Below are 17,006 nucleotides of genomic sequence, written 5' to 3' on the forward strand. Positions count from 1 at the left end.
ACTGACTGTATCTTCAGATTTAACAAAATTTCAATAAATTATTGGGGGAGGGAGCAGAGGGATGCTTCAAACCAGCATCTAGTGGCTGCTGTGGTAACCAAAAGAAGCAGTACCTGTATATCACCTGCCTCGAAACTTCAGGAAAGCTGGAGGGTCCTGATGTTATGTATGTAGGTTCCCATCTAGTAAATAACCACCCCTCCCCTTTTTTTGTAGATCCAATTTTGGGAACCATAAACTTTGGTAGGTAAAACCTCAGAGTTTATTTTAACCTGCAAGAATGTATTATTGCATGCAAAATCATGCATATACACCTAGGAACAGTCTCCTGAGAATAAGGCCTAGAGCTTCATAATTACCAAAGACATCCAAGCAAAGAAAAGATTCTGTGAAAAGGTTCTCCATGGGTTCTGTGAGAGAGAGAGAATTCAGTTTCTCCTAAACACACACACACACACACACACACACACACACACACACAGGTCACATAAAAGATTTTCTCACCAGAGACTATATTTTCTTATTCTGAAGGTATGAATTATGACTAATCACTAATTACTGATGAGGAATATTTGACATTAGAATATACTGCGTATTGTGTGTTTTTAATGTCAGTTTGAAAGAGGATCAGTAAGCAAATTCTGCCCCAAGTGGCCCAATTCATATTAGCCTTTTTTACCAGGTTTCCCTTCTTGTTGCAAAATCTAAATAATAAAATATTTTTTAAAAATTCACCCAGTAGTGTGGGGACAACAGTAAAAGTAACAATTTATTGTGCCAATTTTCATTTATGCTAATTGAATGCTGTCAGAGTTGCCTATTACCAAAGATTTCTTGGAAGAAAGGAAAGGCCATTTACTCTCAGTGTTGCTGAATCCACTGCTTTGGCCCCTGCTTCTCCCTCCACGTCACCCCTCCCCACCCACACGGCCACCGCACAGTTCCACCATGGCCTGGCAAAAGTCCCTGCTGCTCCAGTTAATCGACTGCTTTCAACAAAGAAAAAATGCAGCTCATGGCTCATATTTTTCTAGTTCACCTTGATAATGATCAGAGTTGAAGGTTAGAGATGCATAGTGGTTGGCAGCCTGATGCATTCCCTTGCATTAGAGCAGCACAGGGCTTAGTAAAATCTCACAGAAGAAAGAATGAAGGAAAAATACACATTAGTAGCAACAGCTGACATTTATAGGGTGTTATTTTCCTGACAATGTAAGCACTTTACAGATATTTTCAAAACAACCCTATCATCACTCCTTTGAAGAAACTGAGGCACAGAGAAATAAAATTATTTGGCCATAGTCAAATCACTAGTCAGTAGAGGACCCGGGACTTGACCCGACTATTTGATCCTAGAAGTCAGTGTTTGTAACTGCTAACTATCTGCTCCCGGAGTCAGAGCTCCTGGTTGGCACAAGAACATCAGAGTTACCATGCATCTAGTTAATAAAACTCTAATAGCAAGTACATTAGACCATGTGGTTTGTCTGTGCAGATTTACCACCGGTGAACAGGGAGTCTCCTACAGGATTTTTGAAATAATGAAAATATTCCCCAGAGTCCTGTGAGGCCTGCAAGCAGTTCAGGAAATGCCACACTGGGGAAGCACAGACCGACTCCTTTCCACATAAGCAATGCCCTCATCTCTACCCCTGAGTTCATAGCCAGAGTCCAACTCATAGCTGGGGTTGAATAAACATTTGCTGAAATGAACTAAATTAAGTGTAACCTTGAGAACTGAATTTCTTCACCCGTAAGATGAAGAGGTAAAGCTGGATCCATGGTTTTCAATCCTGGCTGTAGGAGAATCACCTGGGAGGGCATGTAAAAACACTGGTGTTCGAGCTCCACAGTAGAGATTTTGGTCTGAGGCAGGTTCCAGGCTTTGCTACTCTTTTCTTCTTAACCCCCAGTGATTCCAAACTGAAGCTAGAGTTGAAAACCATTGACCCATGTTTCTCAGAAGTGTGTTCTCTGAACCAGCAGCATCAGTCTATAAACAACTCAAGGTCATTCTGAAAATATGCTTCCATTTTACATAGAGATACAGACAGATGAGGAGTATTTCCCACAGAACGATAACCGGATTCATTAGCATATTTAATTTCTCACAACCCCTTAGACACATATGTTACAGTTGGTTCAAGTGTGATTGCCTAGTGGAAACCCTCACCTAATTTCCCAAATCCCTTGCCACCCACTTCAACCAAATCTCCCGGGAGAGGAAGGTGATCAGTATGCTGAAACTGACAAGTCATAGGCAGCGATTCTCTGTTCCCCTTCTTTACCTCCTGGAGGCATTTCTAGGGGCATTGCAACTGTCATCTATAAAGATTCGTATGCAAGGAAAAATTAGAAAAGGGAGCTTCTAGTTGAAGTAAATGGAGAAAAGCTCAATTTTCCTTCTCATCTGATTAGGTACCTAGATTTGGAAATCTATAAATGTTTCCAGGTCTGCATGCTCCAAATTACTTTTTAAAGGTCATTTACATAATTCTGTCAAGAATGCTCTATGGGTAGTGGATCAAAGGCATCGCCCTTACTCCCACACCCGTCTTCCTGTCCCGAGATTAGCTTCCTTCTCCTGTTCTGTGAGCTAATGGATACTTTGCTTTAAAGCTAACACGGTGCTGGTAACGTTTTTCTCTGTGGATTTGGAATTTTAATTCAAAGATTATGCAACCACTTTTTTTTAAGAAGCAATTTATTTTGAAGGCAAAGTGCCCTGTCTTAAGCTAAGCAGTTTTCTTTTCAGCTATTTTGCTAGCAAGAAGAGAGAAAGCTTTCTAAGAACAAAAGTATGTGCATCTTCCATATCACTGTGGCTTTCTGATGATTTTGACTCAGACGAGATACTCAGTCTCATTTCTGAAATAGTCCCTAGGGAATGTTTTAAATGTTTCAGAGAACAAACAAGTCTCTGGTGTGATATTTGTGTTCATGACATTTTTGCACTTGTGAAGAAAGAGATAAACAATTACCACAGTGGAAAGAAGTATTTTTAAGCCCATAAATGTATGTATGGAGAGGAATGTCTCTGTGTGTCTATTATGTGTCAGGGAGGCAGTGTAGCCTCACTGTTGGAATCAGAGAAACATGGGCACAACTTCAGGATCTGTCACTTACCAGTTGTCTGATCTTGGGTAGATTATTTATCCTTTCTCCGTTTTTGCTTCCTTGTCTATAAAAAGGATACTAATAATAAGCATTTCATGAGCTCTTGTCAGTATTAAATAAATCGTATAAAGTTCTTAATTTTGTGACTCAATAAGTAACTTCTCCTTCAAGGTTGTTGAAAGGATGGTGGTGGTGGTTATACATGTGGGTTTTCCATGTAGCCCGTGTACCACTGTGAATCAAAGACATCCTTTGATTTATTTATCTAATGATGGTGACACCCATTCACATGTATCTGGTAGTGTGCTGATAAATATTTAACAGGTGACTCTTAGGCCAGGAGTGGGGTTGGGAGAGAAAAGCCCTGATGTATCATATTTCCTTGGTGTAAATACTCCCTCCGTGGCCAATTTCAGTCTACCAACACAGCATGACATGACTGAACAATAAGTTGGAAAGAGATACACACTATGGCCCTCGGGTACTGGCTCCAACTCACCCCTGCATTTATCCAACAGCTCATGGTACTGGCAGCATGGGATTGCTCAGTGTGACACAGATCACTCTCCCTTAGAAGAAGCTAAATGGTTCACAAGGATTAAATTTGTCCATATTTGCATTATACATGAAATAGCTGAAAAAAACCTGACGACTGTGGCTGAGGCTCGTCTTGGAAGGTCTTCCTCGACAGAAGAACTATATGATATTGGAGCAGAGAGGCCAGAGATACCATCCAGCCTCTGGTGCCATCCCTAATTCAAAAAGAAAATTGAGCACCAAGGATTATGACATTAGGTGATGCCCCCCACAATCCTACTGCCAGTTTCTAATAGTGCTGCAGTTAGAAACTACATCTCCTTGACTCCTATCTTCTTTTTGCCAGCAGAACGTAGGCAGTCTCAGTCTACTTGGGGGCAGAACTCAATAACAAAGGAGGAATCTGTACTTATTTGCTGTGATGTATCTTTCTATTCACTTGAACACAGTGCAAAAGATTGTTTTAATCAGTCAAGACTTTTCCCAAATGCCCACATTTGGACTTGGCTCTAAGACTGCCCTGTTATCGAGACAGATGTAATGAGATGCTCTGGGTATAAACAGAAAGGAACTGACCAATGGACTTTAATAGATGGAGGTCACCGGTAATACAGTTGACCCTTGAACAATGTGGAGGTTGGGGCACCAACCCTCTGCACAGTCAAAAATCCACAAATAACTTTTGACTCCCCCCAAATTTAACTATTTATAACCTACTGTTGACTGGAAGCTTTACCGATAATATAAATAGTTGATTACCACATATTTTGTATGTTATAGGTATTACATACTACACTCAGAATAAAGTAAGCTACAGAAAAGAAAAGGTTATTAAGATAATCATAAGGAGGAGAAAATACATTTGCAGTACTGTATTTATCCAAAACAATCTGCATATAAGTGGCCCTGCACAATTCAAACCCATGTTGTTCAAGGGTCAGCTGTATTTCCAACAACAGTTTCAGTGCAGGAGTAGGGAAGAAAACCTGACCGAAATGAATTAAATAGAGAATACAAGATTAAGAAGTGAAGATAGCAAGTATTGAGCACTCTATTAAGGAAGGGGACCTTTTTTTAAGGATGGGAGGTACTTCAACATGTTTGTCTGCTGAAGTAAATAATCTAGCAGAGGGAAACTTTTATGTTGAGAAAAGGTATAACCACAGGAGCAATATTCTTGAGTAGGTAAGAGAATGTGAATCCAGTGTACCAGGTGGAGTGATAATGGCAGCTCACTGTCCCTCCACTGTGGCAGGAAGAAGACAGCACACAGAAGCAAAAATGGGAATGGGTTGGGAAATGAAGTGAGGAAATATGTCGAAGCTCTCTGCTTCTATTTCTGTTTCTCTCTAGCTTCTATTTCTACAACTGAAATAAGATGCAAGGTCATCTAAGAATGATGATCAGTGATTATGCTAAGGCTGAGAATGAGTCAAGGAATATGGAGATTTGGTAAGAGAGAATAAGTATGGCTATGGTATTAACTGACCCACCTAGAGGGAAGTGAGATTCTTGATGGAAGATCTTGAGGAGAGGGCAGGGTATGGGACTGCATTGTCTACGTGAATATCGTGCCATGTTACCAAACACGATGACAGAATTAGTGGGAGAAAGACAGAAGATACACCATGTACTTAGATCTTTGATGAATTAGGGAGAGTGTCTGGAAGGGGCAGAGTTGATTTCCACATGGAGGAATAGTAGCAAATGGTGTAGGCTGAGGCAGGCATGTCAGAGAGCCTGTGTATACTGAGGAGTGGTGAAATTGAATAAAATAAAGGAATAAAATGACACATAGTATGCACACACCTATACATAAACACATAAGTGCACACACACCAAAACAGAAATGCACACACACACATGTATACACAACCATAAATGCACGCACTACCCTCCAACCTTCCTCCTCTCAGTGTAAAAACAGATTTAAGGGGCACCTGGGTGGCTCAGTGGGTTAAGCATCTGCCCTCAGCTCAGGTCATGATCTGAGTCTGGCTCTCTGCTCAGTGGGGAGTCTGCTTCTCCCTCTCCCTCTGTCCCTCCCCTCCTTGTGCTTGCTCTCAAATAAATAAAAAAAAAATCTTTAAACAAGCAAACAAACAAACAAAAACCAGATTTAAGAGCTCTGGGTCCTCTGACGACCTTGTAAGTATTTGGTTGCCCTTGATCCGACCTCATACATACATGAAGAAAGTTGGAGATGTAACATCAAATTACATTTTCCTTCCTCTCTTTCTTATCCATTTATCTTGTACCTTTTCTCTTTTCTCCTCACCTTTCTTTTTATCATGTACAAAATAGAACCACACTCTACACATCCCACATGCCTATGAATCAGAAGACTTATCCCTAATTGAGTGCTCTTGCTTCTTCTCAGTTTGGTTTCAGGTGGGTGGGGAATTCAGGGGCAGCGGTAGCAGGGCTCCCAATGCCAACCTGCTCAAAATCTTCACTGAGCCTCCCTGCAGAGTGTAGGGGCATGATGATAAGGAAAAACACACAGGAGCTGGATCCACAGCAGGGATATTGTTAACCGCAGATTGTGACTGATTCATAGATTATGAAATCTATTAAATGGGTCTTAGCCACCACTTTTTAAAAATAAGATTTTAAAAATAGAATGGAAAATTATCAGAGTGCATTAAATGTAATAAGGGCAAAATTGGGGGGACATAAGTTTATATGAAGATTACATATAAACGTAAGTGGGTATGTATCATATATAAATATTCATATTCATACACCTACATGTAATGAGTCATGATGTAAAATGTATTATGGGTCACACAGTCAACAGTTTGAAAGCAACTGCCCTCATGAATCCTAACCACTCTGACAGCTGCCAAATTCCAAATTCTTTTTATAAGAAATGGATTCCAGAAACTGTATCTCCCTATCCTCTCTCCACGTCTCAGCCTGTATGCTCACCTGCCTACCGAGAATCTCACCAACTCCTACATTCTAGTTGATCAAAGCAACTACCATCTCCACTCTGACCCAGAGCCTCCTCCGGACCTGACTATGTGTCTAAAATAATTCATCCATTTGGTCAAATGCAAACCTCCAGTTAGCCAGTCAGCTGTAAGGATGTTTAGACTCTCCTCCTCTGCACCTGTTCCTCTTTTGTCCATCCATCTAAACACCACCACCCTCATTTGCCTGCTGTACTGCCGTAATATCCTCATACCAAGTGTCCCAGTCTATGGTCTCCTAAGGTATATAGCCCACATACCATGGCCACTTAAATTCTCTAAATCACCATGTTTATGCCGTTGTTCAAAAACATTCATTAGTTCCCCAAAATTTATCAAATAAAACCCAAACATTCCTTTACAGGCTGTTGAATTGTTGGTACCTGGAGCTCAGAGACCTTGCCATATATATTTTAGGACCCCTCTTTCCACCTAAAAGGATGATTATATATAGTAGGCACATAATAAATGTTTGAAGAATGAATAATGTACTTAAAATTGTTATTAAACCATCAGTGTATAAAATGAAAATAAAGTTCTCCTTGTGAATTAATAATTATATTAATCAGAAATTCTTCATGTGATCCAACACCTCAAATTCTTAAGAAGGTTGAGAAAAGATGAGATCAGCTGACATTATATTCTGAGCTACCTAGGTAAATACCATCCCCTCAATGCAGTATACATAGGAGCATGGCATTAAAAATGAATGGATGGATTCATTTGTATAAACAAAAAAATGACTTTTGTCCATGACATCAGCACTATATAGATTTTCATTAAATTATTTAACTTTAAACCGTTGTCAGTTCTAATAAAGGGTACAAAATCAGGGTTTTTAATATATGTAAATAAGTTAGACTGTCTGAAACAGGGGGCTCAACACTTTCCTTCTATATTTCACATATATGTGTCCAAACTATGAGGAGATGATTGAAAGGATGGCCCAAAATTACTTCCACTTCCATGAAAAAGTACATATTAAACAATAATGGGAAAATAATCTCAATGCACCAACTTTACGTGAAAACTAAGCTGAAATCAAAACTGACAGCTCAGTTCCAAAATGCACATTCAGTCTAATGGGAGAGAATGTCTGCAGAAAATAATTACCCATTATTCTCACCCTGTTTTCAGTGAAATTAACATGAAAATCTTTCAAGTTGTTGGAAGAAACTTCAACACACAGGTTAATCTTATCTTTAATTATAAAAAAGCAGGGTACACATTTTTTAACATGCAAATTCAGTTCTATATTACTCAGTGTGAGGAAGGTTTGCCATCATGGAGAAAATATCTTTCTTTCAGAACAATGGTACCAGGTGCTAACAAATGCATTTCTATTTTTGGTTGCAATTTAATTCTACTCGCAAAGAAATGTGCAAGACAGCAACAAAGTTAAGAGAAAATTACATCTAAGTTTTGTTTCATTTTAGCATTAACTAACTAGATGGATACCTAGGATCTTTGTAGGAAAAGAATTCTAATTTTTAAAATGTTTTATAATAGGATGCTTAAGAGTCACATAGCATTTTACAGTTTATAAAGCTTTTCAGAGAAATTGCCACACCCTCTTTTCTGAACTTGCAAGTTTTAGGTCCGTTACACTGATGTGATGCATTGTGATGTCATCAAAAATGATGTTGCAGAAAAATATTTATGACAGATACTGAAAATAATGTCAATCTTACAGAAGTTTAGTATTAACTAGAGCAAGTTACTTAACCTCTCTCTATAAATGTATGAAATGGGGATGAGAATATTTCCTACCTCAGAGGATCGCTTTGAGGATTAAATGATGTGCATAAAACATTTAGTGACTGGCAAGTAGTAAATAGTCATCTGAGGTGTTTTTTTTTTGTACAAAGGACAAGGTCAAATCTCTTGGTGGCATCATAAATTATGGATTATAAAGGAAGACAATGCTCTTGTGTTAAAGCAACAGGAAGCTCTCTTCATGCCTTTCTTGTTCTGTAAGTGTTAGGAGGGGCACAACTGTGCAGAGTTGACAATACATTAAGGTGGAATGAGCATTAAAGCTTGTGAACGCTTTTCCCTTTTACACGTGGAGTGAGGTTTGGACCAAACCAATGCCAGGCAGAGCCTACTCTCACCATATAGTAGATGTCATATGACCATACAATCTATGACTCTTCTGGGCAGTCACTATCTCCCTTTAAGTAGCCAAAGGACCTCAAAGAACCATAATGACTAGAAAGAGAGAGATGTCTCTCTTGGCTCTACCAATGGGATAATGTCCTAATATGCTGACAAGTAAAAAAGAAGATTGCCAAAAATTACAGAGTTTAACCTCAATTTTATAAAATATTAATAGCAATTTTTGAGTGATTAGACTAGGTGAAATGTATTTTTTTATTTGGGGATAATTTTAGATTTACAGAAAAATAGGAAAGACCGTAGGGAGAGTTCCCATTTCCCCCCAATGTCAACATCTTCCATAACTATGGTACATTTGTTAAAACTGATATATTGATATTACTTTGCCTTTAGCCATCATGTCTCCTTAATTTTGCTGGCCTATGACAGTTTTTAGCCTTTCTTTATCATTACCTTGGCAGTTTTGAGGAGTACTGGCCAGGTGTTTTGTAAATGGTGCCTCAGTCTGGATTTTTTCCTCTTCTTTTCTCATGTTTAGACTGAGGTTATAGGTTTTTGAGAAGAACACCACAAAGATAAAGTGGCTTTCTCATTACATCAAATTGGGGGTATATGACAACATGACATCACTGGGGATGTTAGTCTTGACCACTGGGCTAAAGTGGGGTCTCCCAGGTATCTCCACTGCAAAGCTACTATTGTTTCCTTCCCATAGCAAAATCTGGGGACAGGGGTGCTTGCTGCTATTGGGATGCCGTGCTTCTAGGCCCTATCAGATCCTATCAGAAGACAGAGCTAGGAAATAGTATGAGTGACTTCTATTTTCTTCTTTTTTTCTTGTCTGTAGTTTCTAAATTTCCTGCTAATAATGTTGTATTCATTTCCTATTGCTGCTGTAACAAAATACCACAACTGAGTGCCTTAAAGCAACACAAATTTATTATCTTACATCTTACAGTTCTATAGTTTACAGGTACAATATGGGTCTTACTGGCCAAAATCAAGGGTTTAGAGGGGTTGTGTTCCTTTCTGGAGACTCGGGGGCAAAGAGAGAATCCACTTTCTTACCTCTTCCAGCTTCTAAACATGCCCGTATTCCTTGGCTCCTACCAGATTCCTTCATCTTCAAGGCCAACAACAATTGGTCAGGTTCTTCTCACATGGCAACCCATCTGACCTTTTGTTCTGCTTCCCTCTTCTACTTTTAAGGACACTGTGATTACATTGGGCCCAGTGAGATAATCCAAGATAATCTCCCTTTTCAAAGGGAAGTTAATTAGCAACCTGAATTCTTTTTTACCATGTAAGGTAACACATTCCCAAGTTCTGGGGATGTGGACATCTTTGAGGGGTTGAGGAAGCATTATTCTGCCTATTACAAATGTGAATTATTTTGTAACAAGAAAAGCACAAAGGTAATCATAAACTAGTCATTCATAAAACTTTCCTCTAACCAGTAACATTGCTTTGCTCTGTAAATTAGAAAAAGTACACTTTTCTCAAGAAAATTTATTTGCATCTGATGAAGTGTTGTCAAAATATATTGATTTGGTTAAAACAAGACAGTAGTACATTAAAAACTTACAATGTCTATTATATTGCAATAAATATATATAAATCCACAATGACCATTATACAAATGGTATCTCCCTTAAAAATGGTACCCTCATGCTGTAGATGGCCTGCTGTAGCGTCCACAGTAACCACAGGAGAGTTAAGTGGACTGTTGTAAACCAGGCCCCACATTAGGTGCTTTTCATATATACATTAACTTATTCAATGTTCTTCATACTCTGCTAGGTGAGGATTAATATCCCACTTAATTTAGATGAGACTTGGGGCGCCTGGGTGACTCAGTCAGTTAAGCTTCTGCCTTCAACTCAGGTCATTATCTCAGAGTCCCGGGGTCAAGCCTGGTGTTGGGCTCCCTGTTTGTTCCTCTCCCTCTCTTTCTGCCCCTCCCCCCTCATTCTCTCTCAAATAAATAAATAAAATTAAAAAAAAAACTTTAGATGAGACTAAGTAATTTGCCCAATGCCATATAGCTACTAAGTGTCAAGATTAGAATTAAAACTCAGTAAGCCTAATACCAAAGTCTTTCAAAGACGAAAAAAGAAGTAACGCTGGGCTCCTATAGATGGTGGAAATGCAGGTTCAGGAGATTCCCAGTCTTTCTGCTAAACCAGGGTCACCACATCTCTTTTTCCACGTCACCCCATTCTGCCACCGCAATTTTGATTTCATTTAAAATAAAGACTAGATTTTTTTTCTATCACACCAATAGCACAACTATTTGCAAAACTGTCCCAGTGCCAAATGGAAGTAAGGAATAGAAACCAAAACTACACATGGTTAGTAAACAGGCATCAATAAGAAAAAAATAAGCATGAGGAAAAATGTTTACCCTCACTAGTTCAAATAAATATAAATTAAAGCAACATTTATGAAGCATTTAGACTGAGAAAAAAAGCTGGGATTTTTAAATAGCTCTCCACATTTGGAGTGGTTTCTGTGGGACTGGGATACTCATTTACTCTTGGTAGCAATGGAAATTGGTACATTTTTGGAAAGCAATGGAAAAATAGCAAGAACTATACAAATTTTCATGAATCTTTTGATCCAGACAATCCAGGAAGTGAAATAAGTAAATTACTCAACAGTATAAAAATATCTACATGCATAGTATATTTATTGTCAAAAACCTAGAAACACCCTAAAGGCACAACAGCAAAATCGTTTAGTAAATTATAGTACATCAACTTGATGGAAAATTATGTAGTAATTAAAATTGTAATTGCAAAGTAAATGTAGACATATAGAAAATGTTCGTGGTTTATAGTTTAAGTGGGAAAAAAAGAATAAAGAGAGGCCTGTATTCTATGACTGTAACTGTACAAGTATGTATTTATTTAGACAAATACTGAATTTTCTCAGTTCTAAAAGGCATATCTTTAGCATGTCAACAGTGTGAAATCAGGATGCACCTTAACAATCAATACTGTCTTATGTTTAACTGCGAGCACTTTTTCTTTTTTAGAGGTACATAAGATAATAATACGTTTTAAATTAAGTGAAATGTGGTACTATTAGAAAATAGGGCAAATATGAAGCTGTTGTATTGAGAGATTCTAGGTGTTTCATTTTGTCTATGTTCAAAAATAAACTTTTTTCCATAACAACTTTAAAAGAATAACAAATGAATGGAGTTAAATGAGTCTGATGCATAGTGGAAAATTCTAGAAGCAGATGCATTCATAAGGACTTTTCATAGGCGATGAATAAGCCATCTTTTAAGCGGAGAAAAAGTATGGAAGGAATTCTGAAGGCAGGAACCTATTTTTAGCAAGAAAGAATGAAGAGGAAAGGGGTTTCAAATGTTTTCTAATCTACCGAGTGATTTGTAGGACGCAGTTTTCTTTTATGTCCAACTTAAAGAGGATGGGGAATCCTGTGCCAGGGAGTAAAATTTAGAAGTGGAAAATGACAGTATCTATCTTTCTTATCATCTTTTATTAAAAGTGGTTCAGAATTCAGACATAATTAAATTTGGCATGAAGGATTTGAAGGTAAGTAATTTTAATCTCACACAGAACTTCTTGTCCAAAACAAGAAAACAATGATATAAGTTCATGTGGGGTCAGAAAGAGTCCTCAGTTTTCAAAATACAAGTAAATGGTGAATGCAAAAAATGGGAGCAATATTAGGAAAGAAATAAATATCAGGATATTTAAAAGTAAAATTTATCACAAACATTTTAAGAGTTTTTAATCAACTATAGTTAGAGCAAACGAAGAAAGGAGATGTCAATCCATTCTTTTTCTTTTTTTTTTTTTGTGAGAACATACAATTTAGAGATTTGTTTAGTGAGATTTATTTAGATCTAAGTGAAGTCAAGAGTTAATGCAACTCAGAAATACTAACCTAAATAAGAAAACGATTTAAGTTGGAAAAAAAAAATGTCTGAAATCTATAATCATCAGAAACTAAAAATCCTAATTACAATAGCTTAGTCTAAATCATCTGTGGCTTCCTCCCTTCCCTAGTAGTGGAGTCCCATTTTTAGTGGGGCACATTGCCTCTAAGACCAGTTTTCATTTCCCAGGTCTTCTGCAGCCTGTGGCCAAGCTCTGAGCAATGTGATATAAATCAAAGCCTTATATGACCCAACTGGACCTCTTTAGACCACCTTTTATTTATTTATTTTTATTGAAGTATAGTTGACACACAATGTTACATTAGTTTCAGGTGTACAACATAGTGATTCCACAAGTCTATACATTAGGCTGTGCTCATCACAAGTGTAGCTACCATCTGTCACCATACAACATTGTTACAGTACCACTAATTATATTCCCTGTGCTGTATCTCCATGACTTACTCATTCTGTAACGGAAGCCTGTATCTCCCACTCCCCATCACCCATTTTGCTCCTTCCCTCACCTCCTTCCACTCTGGTGATCATCAGTTTTTTCCCTGTATTTATGGGTAAGACTACTCTTTTAAAAAGGAGATGAAGCCTTCTGTCTTCCTCCAGTTTCCTCTGCTGCCAACCTTCAGTGGATATAATGCCTAGAGCTCTATGAAGCAACTCAGTTCATGGGTTGACATAGTGACTAGGAGCCGGTGTTAGGACGGGCAAAGCAGGATGAATCCTAGGACATGATGACACCACAAGTCTGCTCTCCCAGCTTTGGTGGCCACCCCTAGATGGCCACATCTTTTGTCTTGATTAAGCTATGATTATTCCTGGTATTTGATACAGTTGAATTCAAATCATAAATGATAGGTCAAGTGTATGTTATGTGGCTCCTGCTTTGTCAGGAACTGTTGTAACATTCTTCAGAAAACAAGTTTTTTTACCTCATTCTCCAAATTAAAGAATCAATCCATAAGTACTAACATCCATTAAATGTTGCTGTGCTCTACCTTTATGGATTGGCACGAAGGGAAAACAAGATGAGAAGGAACTGCAAAATAAAAGGGGCATAGTTGGATAAGATGGTAAGGAGGAAAAGAGTCAGCAAGTGGAATGTCTGCTCTTCCCTGTATAATATTTATTAAATACATCTTTAGCAACTTGAGAGGCAGAACACCAACTTTTAAAGCTTTGGATTTGAAGTCAGAAAACATTCTTAGTCCTGGCGCTGTGACCTTGAGGTCTTTCTGTAGCCTCTCTGGGTCCCTTTCAATAGTTGACTAGATACTAATCTTTACCAGGTGGGGCAGCTTTAGGGTAAAAGGAAGTAATCTTTGTAGAAATGTCCGTTTTAATAATTTTAATAATTTTTATGGGCTTGGACTTCTTGAAATAAAATTAGAAGTGCTCTCCCTACTGAATCTTCTCTCAAACACTTCTCTCAAACACTATTTGTCTAGAATACATTTTCTGGCCATCCCTTCATTGTCATTTTAAAACATTCTGAAGTCCCACTTCATGGATATAATTCTTAGAACCATTTTCCCCTTGGCTTGCAAACTAAGTATTTCATGAAGATGCATTTGATTATGGAAAATTCTGGTTAGCCTTGATACAACTCTAGTGCTTACTTAATGGTCAATTTCTAAAGAGAAATAAACTTGGGATTTACTTTCAACTGGCTCCTAGCATGGTTAATTCAACTCATGTTCATTAATCACCAACTATGTGCATATCACTGTGGGAGTGAAATAGATACTTTCTGAGGATGAGGGTGAGGTTGGCAGAGGTGGTGGTAATGAGGATAATTCGACATACGATGTGACTAAGGGCCAATTAATAATTAATAATGCACCCTCAATTAATAATGAAGAATCCCTCATGAGCACATAAAAAATGCAATCATGAACTCTATGCCTTTCACCTCACATCCAAAGTGTGCTTGAAGAAGGAGGTATTTATGAAGAACTTTTTGATAGTCTTCCCATTCTTCCTAGCATTTCAGGTTTTGCCCTCAAATCAAGCTAATCCCTCAGGAAGGGGCACACTTGTCCTGAGACATAATGGCCCTTGAAATGGGTCTTGTACAGAATTGTGTCTCTGTAATTTACTGAGAAATGATACTAACGTCACACCGCTTTGTGCAGTCCTGTTGAGAATATCATCCACTGTCCTTTGGAGAAGTTCCATGAGCAATTTAGTTTAGATTTTAATCTAGTGAAGTATTTGTTTCTCACCAATGTTGATATTATTCTCTTAGATATTAAAACTATGTCCCAGGTGAACTTTTGTTTTCATCTAGGTTGCCAACATGAGCCTGATTTCTTGTTCATCTCTCCCAAATATGAAGATCCATACAGTGTGAACACTGGGATTTCTTCTTATTCCTCTCATCTTCCTGCCCATCTGAACTTTTCTCTGATGCAAACTTACATTTGCCCTAGTCTTAACATTTTTCTCTCCTAATTAAATTTCACTGTTTTGATATATGCGTTGGCCATAAACAACTTAAAATTAGTTACAGAAGAAGACAAAGAATAGATAAGTAAATTAAATTAATAAATAAAATAAGGATCTACATTATATATAATTCAGGCTAAGAATGGGCATCCTGAAGTCTTCTGAGGACCTGAGTCCTAAGGTCATTTCACCTTACACCATACCTGCCTATCCAAATGCCATGGAGTCTTCCCAAACCACAACAAATCAGATCCTATACACTAAATACTCTGAAAAAAATCCCTGATGCCACTGAGTTGGAAACATTGACCCGAAAGAAATCTTTTGCCTCCCAAGAAAATTGGCAGAATCCCACATGCTGAGACCTTCTGGAGGTCCTTGAACTCTGGCTTCACCATACCACAGAAGCAATCTCCACATATGGCAGCAAGAAAGCAAGTACGCTTTGGTGTCTGGCCTGTTCTAGGAAAGTTGCCACATAAAACAGAGGTCCCAGAAGAAGTCACTTACTTTGTCTTCAGTTTGGTAAGACAATTAGAAAGTTGACATTTGAAGTCAGGTCAGTTAATAGCTGACTAGGGCCAACTTTTCCATACAACTGCATTCTCAATCAGGTAATCATTAATTAAACATTAACTAAGCACTCACTATTTGTAGGGCACAGCACTAGCTGCTGTGAGGGACATAAATATAAATAAGTCATAAGTCCAATGCTGGAGAAGCCTGCAATGGACTGAGAAAGACTGAATTAATACTCAAAAACCCATGAATATACAGATAACCCATTCTTCAAATGCTATGCAAAAATTATAGTGTTTCCATGGGGTGGAATTAAGAAAGATTTCATGGAGGTTATGAGTTTTAAGATACTTCTTGTGATGTCTAGAACAGATAAAATGACCAAGAGAAGTATGACAGGTAAGGGGAAAGAATGAGCAAAAGGTGAGAATTACCCAGAAAAGATCCCAAAGCTAACCCACTTAGACTGCCTCAATAAAGGTGGAAAAAAACAAACCACTTGGCATGGCATGCTGTAGAACAGTGGGGAGTAATACTAGGGAAGAACATTAGCAGAGGCTCCTAAGTTTGTTCTTAATTCAGTTGAAAGTGAAGTATCCTTGAATATTTCCAAGAAAGGGACTGATGGCATCAGAGATTCCTTGAGAGGTTTAATCTGGAACCAAAATGAAGGATGAGCTGGGGAGAAAGAGGTAGTGGCAAAACAAGAAAAAAATCCAGTCTTCTATTTGCGTAACTCACTGAACAGCAAGTGTTGTTTCTACACCAGTGGTGTACCCTGCATACAGAATCACACCCAGAATCACCACTAACAATCCTTGGAATAATTAAATACTGAAACAGAGCTTTAATGATATGCAGCAAAAACAGGTTTCTGAGATACAGAAATCTAGGATTGCATCATCATTAAACTATTTCAGTCATTTCGTTTTAAAAGAAATCAGAGGATCTCCAGCAGTGTCTTTGGATTTTTTTACTCTAGCAAATCAAAGCAGCAAGGGGTCTGGTTTCCTGAACATTATCGAGTGGAAATGTTTACTTCTGCAAATCCCTGCCTTTGCCTTCAAAATTATAAGTATATTGGTTCCTCTCTAATTCACGGAGTGCTTATGCTCCATGGCCAACCATCTGAACAGCAGAAAAACCTTCAACAAAGCAATTTCTGTCACAATTGGAACCAGTCCGAAATTTAGACTTAATGTAAAAAATAATTTATTTCCTGCTTTTCAACTTCCTTTTCCTAGACACCAAAGAATAATTCTATTAAAAATACAATTAGCTGAGATCATCATGCATATCCAATTTAGCAAATGTTTACTTAAAGCCTTCTTTGAGCACATTGTTTTTTGAAAGTTTTGTGGTTC

This window comes from Phoca vitulina, unplaced genomic scaffold (assembly GCF_004348235.1).
Source record: "Phoca vitulina isolate PV1807 unplaced genomic scaffold, GSC_HSeal_1.0 scaffold12, whole genome shotgun sequence".
NCBI classification, from domain to species: Eukaryota; Metazoa; Chordata; class Mammalia; order Carnivora; family Phocidae; genus Phoca; species Phoca vitulina.